Here is a 10714-nt window from a genome sequence, read left to right as displayed (position 1 = left end):
GAGATGAGATTACTTCAATCTTCAAAACCCGTTTACACTCCATTAGCAACGACAAGCCATTGACTAATGTTAGTACGCAAAAAATGAAAATAAACAAAATAAAGTCTTTGCTAAATCATGTAAGTTTTTCTCGCATTTTTTGTTTGATGTCATGGCAACAATCAAAGTCATCATAAAATTAAAATTTAACGGCATGACTTTTGAAGCAACCACGAGGATGGTGTTGGTGGAGTGTAGATATAATTGGAGCATCGCATCACAAAGGAATGAAACAGTGAACAGAAGAGAAAAGCAAAAGCCCATGCCCGCATACCAGTACTGCAATAAAAGATTTCTCAATAAGTAGGTGTCGTGTTTAGTGAAACCAATATGTGTGGTCACCTGTTGTTCAGCCAATAAACCAAGGACTCTGACAATATGGTTGACTTTGAAATTATTGCTGAATATCGAGAAAGATATTCCTGCCCATATTAAATGCCACAAACCACAGTCAACGTTTCTGATCTAAAACTGTGTCGTACATGAAAATCCCAAAGGTCTGAAACAAATTTAGAGTGTAGACACCACACATGCTTTTCTTGGCAAAGTCGCTCCACGAGGGAAGTCTTTCCCAATCTACCTACTTTGTTAATTTCAAAAGTTTCCAAACAAATCTACCAGATTTCTTACAAATATACTACAGATGGCTCGTGTATGGCTTTTCTTAAATTTAAGCGTGCATTTATTAAAAATGAAGTTTTACACTTCTCAATGCAATTCACACCATTTTTAATTGAAATTGCACTTTCCCAATGCAATGATTGTTTGTTATCTTGTGCATGTGTTTAACGCACGTTTCTTTATGTTTTTTTATCAAAATATTAATAAAGCTGATTAATTATCTATTAATAAAATATAATATGGTATCAGATACCTAAAGGAAGATTTCGATTCTTTCATTCTTTCGATTCAATTCTTCATAAAAGTTTTGCTCAAATATCTCCATTGAAGATTTAGTTTCTACTATCTTTTAAAAAATCTACCAATTTCAACTCTTATTGTGAAATTCTCGAAGGTCAATATTTTTCAATCCTTAAAATTCACCATCAATTTATGCTTCATCTTTCTTTATCTCAAATCTTGAAGTTTTATGTGTTCAATTCTTGGATATGATGTCAATTTTACCTTTTCAAAACATCACGAATTATGTATCTGTTAAACTAAAAGAAGATGGCTCCAACTACTTGATTTGGAAAAATCAGTTTGAATTTATAGTGATTATTACGGATCTTGATAATTTGGTTGATGGATCTAATCCATGTCCTTCTGAATTTGTAGATCTTGATGGAGTAAGAGTTCCTAAACCTTTATTCTCACAATGGCAAAAAATGAATAGATTTGTCATGTCTTGTCTCAATGCTACCTTCGAGGAGTCAATCTCCAGAGCAATTATTGGTTTTACCACAACAAGAGAGATTTGGTCTTATCTGGAATGCAAGTTTCTACAATAATTTTAAGCAAGAAAGTCTCTTCTCTGCATTCCAATTGCATTCTCTCAAAAGAGGTAATAAATCAATTTCTGCTTATTTTGATGACTTGAAAAGTATTACCGATTCTTTACAAGCTATTGGTGAAAGAGTAGATGAGTCAGACAAAGTTACTTATGCCTTAATGAGATTGGGAAAAGAATATAGACAATTTGTGATCTCAGCACAGATGCCACTTTAGGTCACACTGCCAACAGATGCCACTTTAGGTACATTCCTAATAAGAATAATGCTAGTGGTAAAACTAATAAATCAGAAAATTGTGGTGCTTCTAATTCTTTATAGCAAGCATCTGCAGCAATTCAAGTTAATTCTGTGCTTAGGAATGAAGATCCAAATATTGCTTTTGTATGGTTACCTGACTCAGGTGCAACCAGTCACATGACAAAAGATGCTAGTCTTGTCACATGTTTTAAACATTTTGAACACACAGATAAAATTATGGTGGGAGATGGTACAATGCTGCCAATAGAGAAAACTTGTAATATTTTTCTTGATACAAATTGTACTCTCATTTAGATGATGTCCTATTTGTTCCTAGTATTAAACATAATCTTCTATTTATAGCCAAATTTACAAAGGACAACAAAGTTTTTGTTGAATTTTTTGATTGGGGATATGAGATAAAATGTGTGAAGACTAGGATAGTGTTAGCAAAAGGAAAAATTCAAAACAACTTATATCCAATGGAATGGATTGCATCTTTTGCTCTTATTGCTACCACAACAAAATATGATAGTTATTTATGTCAAATAGAAGGCTAGGACATACTTTTAAAGTTGTTTTGGATAACATTGCTGTATCATCCTCTATTCAGATAATTCATCCAGTACTGAGCGTATTTGTGAAGCTTGTCAGATGGGTAAGAATCATAAATTACCTTTCAGCTTGTCAAATAGAACTACTACTTCTGCATTGCATTTGGTACATTGTGATATTTGGGGATCTGCACCAGTTAATTCTTCTCTAGGATTCAGATATAATGTTCTGTTTGTGGATGATTCTTCAAGATATCACTGGATCTATCATATGAAGTATAATGTTCTGTTACAATATTTTTTCTACTACTATCAAGTTTTTCTAGTGTGACAATGCCTTAGAATTAGTCAAAGGACAATTCAAATCCTTTTTAGATGAGAGTGGTATTGTTTACAGAGTATCATGTCTACATCTACATCAATAAAATAGATTGGAAGAGCGCAAGCACATATATATTACAAAAATGGGAAATACTGTGGCTTTTCAAGCACATATTCCTAAGGCTTTCTGGTATGATTCTTTTTTATTAACAACATACATTGTTAACAGGCTGCCAACTAAGATGTTGAAGTTTAAATCTCCTTATGAAGTATTATTTGATACATTACCATATTACTCATTTTTAAGGTATTTGGATGTTGTTGTTATCCAAATATAGAACCTCATAGGCATGAAAAGCTAAGTCCTATGTCTATTAAATGTGTTTTCTTGGGTTATAACCCTATTCACAAAGGGTATATATGTTATGATTTACAAACCAAGAAGACATACATTTTTTGTGCATGTTAATTTTTATGAAAACTGCTTTCCTTTTGAGAAGAATCTTCATACTTCTGACACTTCAGTTGTTTCTCCAAATATCACTACAACACTTAATTCAGATAATTCTCAACAAGATCATTCAGATGAGTTAACTTTGTCAGATACTTCTATTAAGTCAGATAGTAATTATTTTGAAGATAATACTTCTGATACTTCAGCTATTCCTTCTCCTGGGATCATCTCTCCAACTGCACCTGCTCCTCAGATTACTACTAGATCCAAGTCTGGTATTTCAAAATCAAAACCACTTCCTTTGCATTTTGTGGCCAACTGCATTACCAGATATCCTTTACACTCAGCTTTTACAACCAATATAACTTATATTTCTGAGCCAAAATATTTTAAAATTGCAAATAAAAATCCTAAATGGCAAGTTGCTATGAAAAATGAGCATACTGCTCTTATTGATAATGATACTTGGAATATGGTTCATTCAGATCCTAGTTATAATGTTCTGGGTTGTAAATGGGTGTATAAAGTCAAAATAAATGTTGATGGGTATGTAGGAAGATACACGGCAAGACTTGTTGAAAAAGGTTATAACCAGATATATGATATTGAGTTATTGACTATTTTGAGACTTTTAGTCCTGTTGTAAAAGCTACAACAGTAAGAGTTGTTCTAACACTTGTTACATCAAGGAACTGGACTATAAAAAAATTTGATGTAAGTAATTCCTTTTAACATGGATACCTTACTGAAGATGTTTACATGAAACAACCACAAGGATTTGTAGATTCTTCTAGACCAGATCATGTCTGCAAGTTAAAGAGAAGTTTATATGGACTCAAACAAGCCCCAAGATCTTGGTTTGAGAGATTCTGCGGTACTTTGTTTGAGTTAGGATTTTTTAGGTCATTTTGTGATCACTAAATGTTTGTGTATCAACATGACAACTAAATGGCAGTACTTCTCTTATATGTAGATGACATCATTATAGTATGTTTTTCAGATGTTTTGTCTAGAAAGTATATACAATGAAAGATTTAGGAATTCTGCATTACTTCTTGGGTATTAAAGCATCTTTTGAAGACAACTCCAAGAGGTTATTGTTAATCAGAAGGAGTAACATTGTATATGCTTCAAAAATTTGATATGATGCTTTGTAAGCCATCAAAGATATCAATAGATCATGGTCCTAGATTGTTAATATCTACTGGTGTTCCCTTGTCATAAGCTATAACATACAGAAGAATAGTTGGTAGTTTGCAGTATATGACAATGACAAGATCATACATCTTCTTTGCTGTGAATTATGTTCCACAGTCCATACATGCTCCAACAAGTGAACGTATTATTTTATTTAAGAGAAATACTGAGATATTTTAAGGGTACAGTTGGATCTGGTATTGTACTTTCTGCTGGTGATATTTCTTCTCTTACAGCTCAAACAGACTCAGATTGGGAAGGGTGTACAGATACAAGAAGATCTACTTCTGAATATTGTGTATTTCTAGGCTTTTCAGTTGTCTCTTGGTCAACAAAGAAGCATCCAACAATTTCAAAATCTTCTACAAAAGCAAAATATAAGTCCATGGATGTTGTTGTTGCTGAAGTTGTCTGGATATCATTCTTACTCACTGAACTAGGTATATCTTTACATGAACCATTTACTATGTTATGTGACAATAATTTTGCAAACAGCTTAGCCTGCAATCCAGTCTTCCATGCTAGGACAAAACATGTTGAAATTGACTATCATTTGATTTAAGAACTTGTAGGTTTTTCATTTCTCAAGATATGTTACACTCCCGCTATTGAGCAACTGGTGGATTTGTTTACAAAGGGATTAGTCCGTGAAGTGTTTCTTTCTTTGGCTAGCAAACTGATGAAGTTTAGTCACTATCAGTTTGAGGGAGGGGGAGGGGAGGGTGTCAGAATATGTAAATGTGCTTATCACACGCTTGTGTATGTGTGTGCCTAACACACGTTTCTTTAGTCAGCTTTGTCTGTTCATTACAGTTGTATTAACTTTTTAATAATAACTGTCTATGACAGACTGTACCATTCTTTATCTTTTATGTTCAGCCTATAATAGGCTTTCTTTCCATGTATTGTTTTTTTATCAAAACATTAATAAAGCTGAACAATTATGTCTTAATAATCTAATAATTCTTCATCACTCCTATCAAAGAAAACTTATTTTCAAATTTTCACAATTTATAAGGAAAAGAGAATGAGGGATATTTTCAGTTACTTTTTCCAATTATATCCTGACTGAAATAATAAAATTTAGAAATGCCACAGATATCTATAACTTTTATATCGATGGAAAATATTTTGAAAACCTAGTTAACGAATATAGACATGCCTATCAATTTATACATATTTTTTATACTGAGATTTGGTAATTTATACTAATATTTGGTAACAATACTCCATCAAAAGGTAATTTTAAACATATGACATTTTTTATTTATAAAGGTCGGCACTCTAGGGAAAAGAAATTAAAATAAAAAGGTCATGGTTGGTGGGATGGAGGGAGAATTTTAAAAGAACAATTATTTATATTAATATAAAAAAGAGCAGTAAATCTGACCTCCGAGAAAGCTTTCCCATCTTCGTACCTGGAGGAAGTTCATACAAAACACTCGAGTGCATTGACACTCTAGAAAACTTAGCAAGTGTATCAGTCGGATTATTACAATCCCTACTAATATATATAATCCTAAATCAATAAGAGATTTCACATATGATTAATAAGATTAATATCTTTCACGCCTATAATGAGTAAGGGTGTTTCAATAGGAATTTGAAAAATATGGTTTTTGTCCAGTTACATAGATGAACAAACACGTCGACCACTATGAAATAACTTATTCAATCATAGCAGAAAAGACACGCGGTGTAACAAGAGTCGTTGGCCCTTGAACTTGGGTGGTTGGTGGTGGAGCAAGTGTCCCCGATGGCTTCATTTGCAGCGGTTTCATTCTTCAAACACTATAAATTTATCTAATTTCAACAATTTTTGTTCACTCCACTCCACTATTTGCTTCCAAATTTTTCAAAACAAAATCTTCTACTTCTTATTTACAATTTTTAGTAAAAACTAGTTAGAAAAATGAAGAGCATTATAAACACTTGAACAAGAAAACAAAGCGTAAAAATGAAATAACGTCGTTGCCTCCTCCTGATATCAATTGGGAGAAAAATATTGTTGTAGAGTTTGGTTTGCAAATTTAGTTGTTGGTCCATGGTAAATTTCACGTCATATATCAGGCCGTTAAGACCGATATGGATATCACAGAATAAGAGGCAGTTACAAAGATTAAAGCACTATTTATATATGATTACCCCGTCATGTCCGAGAGAGTAGATAAATATCCTTGATGTCGGTTTTATTTCGTAAAAAACAAACAACGCAATAATGTGATTGTTCAGATATTGATAGATAAATGGCAGTCTACGATGTCCTTTTTCCATTTCCTGGATTTTGAAATAGGTGAGTTTATTAAAATTTATTTATCATAAATATATTAAGTATTTTAAAAAAATTATTGATTAAGCCAAAAGAATTAAAAGCTATCATTGTTGTTATAGAAAGAATTACCTCCCTTGATTCGTATTTCGTTCGTGGAATACCAAGTGGTATGAGATTCCCCTACCGTTCAATCAAAGCGAATTGGTGTCAAACGAAAAATGATATGCGGCTCCTTCAATGTTTGTTAAAATTCCGGCACGAGCTGATTATAAAAATTTGAAAGGTGGTGGAATACACTGTCCAACTTTGAGGCTTTCTTACAATCCAAGGAAGGCTCAAATAACAAAGCTGAATATGATGAGTCGAGTGTTTGTATTATAGTTAATAGGCCGAATGTTATTTCCTAACTTTTCCAATATTTCAAAAGTTGGTCGGATTTAAGGGTTATAAAATCTGCATTTGACATCATATTATGATAAGTGGTAATTTTAACAGAAATATACCTAGGCCTCGATTCAGTATATGTAGAAGACACAAGCTTCAACGTTTTACGGACGTCATAGAGGTAAATATTTGAATTCTATTTTTTTTAATTAAGTAAATGCATTAAATAAAAATATACTCAAATTTTAATTATGAATCTATTTTCATTATTTGTGGTATATCTACTTCCGTATTGGTAAACTAACTCTTGTTGACAACATCCAAACTAAAACGTTTTAAAAAATGGAAAATAAAGAGCAACTACAAAGAGAAACCTTGTGGTTGTGACGATAGAATGCTTTATGTTTTTGCTTAAAGACATCAACAAATGACAAGAATCTTCTAAAATATTGTTATTCATCCTTTCAATGGTTTTGCTGAGTTTGCAGATCTTGATGTGCAAAGTATTTTGGATTATTCACAAGAAGAGTTGATCTATTCATCCCAAATCTTGATAAGTTGTGCCAGAGGTCGTGGAAACCATATGAAGAATGCGTACAAATGCACAAACAAATGGTGCCATAGAATTACGATCCAGTAATTGGTGTTAACAACATGCACAATTATGGGTTTCATATTCCGTAATTAGCTCAGATGGGTCGTGATAAGTGAATCATTCTTATCCCACCTCCATTATAACCTTGCTTAATGGCGTACTCCACATATGAAAGTATTTCATCATCTTGATAAAATACCCCTGAAGTACATCGCGGGTTGTTAAGTATAGCTTCACAAGGGTAGCCACCGACGATCTTAATAGTTACACAAGCCCTTGATCATACTTATCTTTATTGTAATGTGGATACCACTGAAGATTATTTGAGGATAGAGCATAACAATTTATGGTGCACAAATCAACAAATGACAGCTTTGTACTTGCAGACGATTCGAAGATGCCATGTGGATAACATCCTATTTAGATTGAGTTCAAGTTTAAATCCCTATCGTCTTAAAAATTATAGCAGTACATCCAGTCACAATGAGTCATGGCACGAGAATGTAGAGGATATACAAGTGACATATATTGAAGTAAACATTGTGCCTATGATATAACATCAAATAATTTAACTAGATCTGAGACGATTTTCTGCATCAATTCCGACTTGGAATCATAATGAAGCGTATCATCCTACAGCATCATAACCAACCTATTATATGTTTCTATTAACCATTTCTAATTTTCAACTGTACGGAGATATAAAAACGTTCTCAAATTTTTTGATACAAGTGGAAGTATTCGGGTCTTGGAGCCTAGAACCAGAATGATGAACAACATTAGAAGACTTGTAAATTTTATTTCTGTTACTAATTTAAATTTAAATTTCAATTAATGAAAATTACTGGTTTCTATTGAAATTGAATTACATATGATCTAAATTAAGCATTACATTATTGATATAAGCATTTCATTACTTCAAACTAGAAACAACCATTCAATTTAAATAACCATTATATACTAACTATTGTTAATTTACAACTCAATAGCAATAGTCGGTGTAACAACATCCGACAAAAATGGGTTGAATTTGTCCAACACCTTACAGATTTCCGGACAACTTTCCAAATATAAAACTATCATTTTTTCATATTTTCCATTTGTCTACAGATCTTTTTACCAAGTAATTTAACAGTATCAGCTTCACCTCTCACTCTTAACCAATTGACTTGTGTGGTTAAAGCCATAAATTTATCGCATATAACATAATGACTCAGGTTAATTTTTTGCTAATTGTCTCAAACCAAAATTGTAAGTTACTTATAACACGACGACTCGAGTTACAATTGTCACTGCAGAACTTTCAATAAATGCCGCCAGAAATCTACACTCGGTGTTTATATTGCAGCAAGCTGAGTTTGTAACACATGAGTCTACATTAGGTAAATCTTATTCTAGAGTATACTAAGCATGAAGAACGAATAAGGGTCAAGATATTTTTCAAAAAATTAAATTAAAATTAGAAGAGATTTATGTGGGATTTGAGGTATGGAGAAGGTGTAATTTGATTTGAGGTGATAACTTAGTATGTATAGAGAATTCAAATGGAGCTGTTGGACTCAGCCGCTGGATGTAGCCGTCGGGAGACTTAAGTTGCATCGCCAGATAAAGGATAAGTCGTCAATGTCTTTACTTCAATCGCGCGACACAACTTAAGTCATTGAAGATTAGAGATGATCCGTGCGACGTAAGAAGATACGTACGACTTTCGCCGCAGTTGACAAACCGTCAAATTTGACGGCTTGCCTGTCTTTTTTTCTAGTTTATTGAGTCGTAGCGGACTCAAAATTGGCAAATAATTTTTCAATGCCATATTAACTTCCCCACCGACCAAAAAAACTATTGTTGATGGTGGTTTTTAGCTTAGGGTTAAAATCGTAAAACCTTACATCTGACATGACGTCACTACAACCACTAGCACATTTATTAAATCATTCAACATACCTACGATAAGAATTACCAGGGTACTTTTTTTTATATACATGTGTCATGTTCCACGACAGAACCCTTAGTATTGACCGACATCATCTTCGTACATACCAAACCCTAATTCTCATGCTACCGCGCCAAGGAATGCCAACCGTGCCAGCCGCACCACTGTGCCAATGGCGAACCATGCCAGCCACATATCCACGCCAAGGCATGCCAACCATTCCATCCGCACCACTTTGCAAATGGCAAACAATGCCAGCCACATCTCCGCGCCAAGGCATGCCAACCATGCCAGCCGCACCACTGTGTCAATGGAAAACCATGCCAGCCACATCTCCGCGCCAAGGCATGCCAACCATGCCAGCCGCACCACTGTACCAATGGAAAACCATGCCAGCCACATCTCCGCGCCAAGGCATGCCAACCATGTCAGCCGCACCACTGTGCCAATGGCAAACCATGCCAGCCACGTCTACCGCGCCAAGGCATGCCAACCATGCTAGCCACACCATGCGCCAATGGCATGCCAAACCCTTGACTCCACCGTGCCTGGCCTTGGACCCAACCATGCTAGCCGCACCATGCGCCAATGGCATGCCAAACCCTTGGCCCCACCATGCCAAGCCAACCGCATCTTGCCTTGGCCCCAACCATGCTAGCCGCACCATGCGCCAATGGCATGCCAAACCCTTGGCCCCACCATGCCAAGCCAACCGCGTCTTGACTTGGCCCCAACCATGCTAGCCGCACCATGCGCCAATGGCATGCCAAACCCTTGTCCCCACCATGCCAAGCCAACCGCACCTTACCTTGGCCCCACAATGCCAAGTCGTCCGTACCAAACCCTTGTCCCCACTATGCCAAGCCACCCGCGCCATTGGCGTTGGCCCCACCATGCCGGCCTTCCCTATGCGGCTACCAAAACAAAGGCGTGCGACGATCAACGGCCACCCTTCCGTCCTAGATGCAAATCCTAGCCATCCAAGGTCGCCAAACAACGCATGGTAACCTTTGGCCCAAAACCCTAGCTTTGGCCACGCCAAACCGCGCCAAGGCATGCCATGCCACATGTGCCAATGACATTCCAACCACCTTGCCGCTCCATACCATGCCGGCCTTCCCTATGCGGCTACCAAAACGAAGGCCTGCAACAATCAACGACCAGTTTTTCATCTAAGATGCAGATCTTAGCCGTCCAAGGTTACCAACTAACACATGACAACCGTTGGCCCTAGTTTGGTCGCGCCTAAACAAAGCCAAAACCATAACTTTTGG

The sequence above is a fragment of the Papaver somniferum genome, chromosome 6 (genome assembly GCF_003573695.1).
Source record: "Papaver somniferum cultivar HN1 chromosome 6, ASM357369v1, whole genome shotgun sequence".
In the NCBI taxonomy this organism is placed as follows: Eukaryota; Viridiplantae; Streptophyta; class Magnoliopsida; order Ranunculales; family Papaveraceae; genus Papaver; species Papaver somniferum.
Note: the sequence above shows the minus strand (reverse complement) of the source record.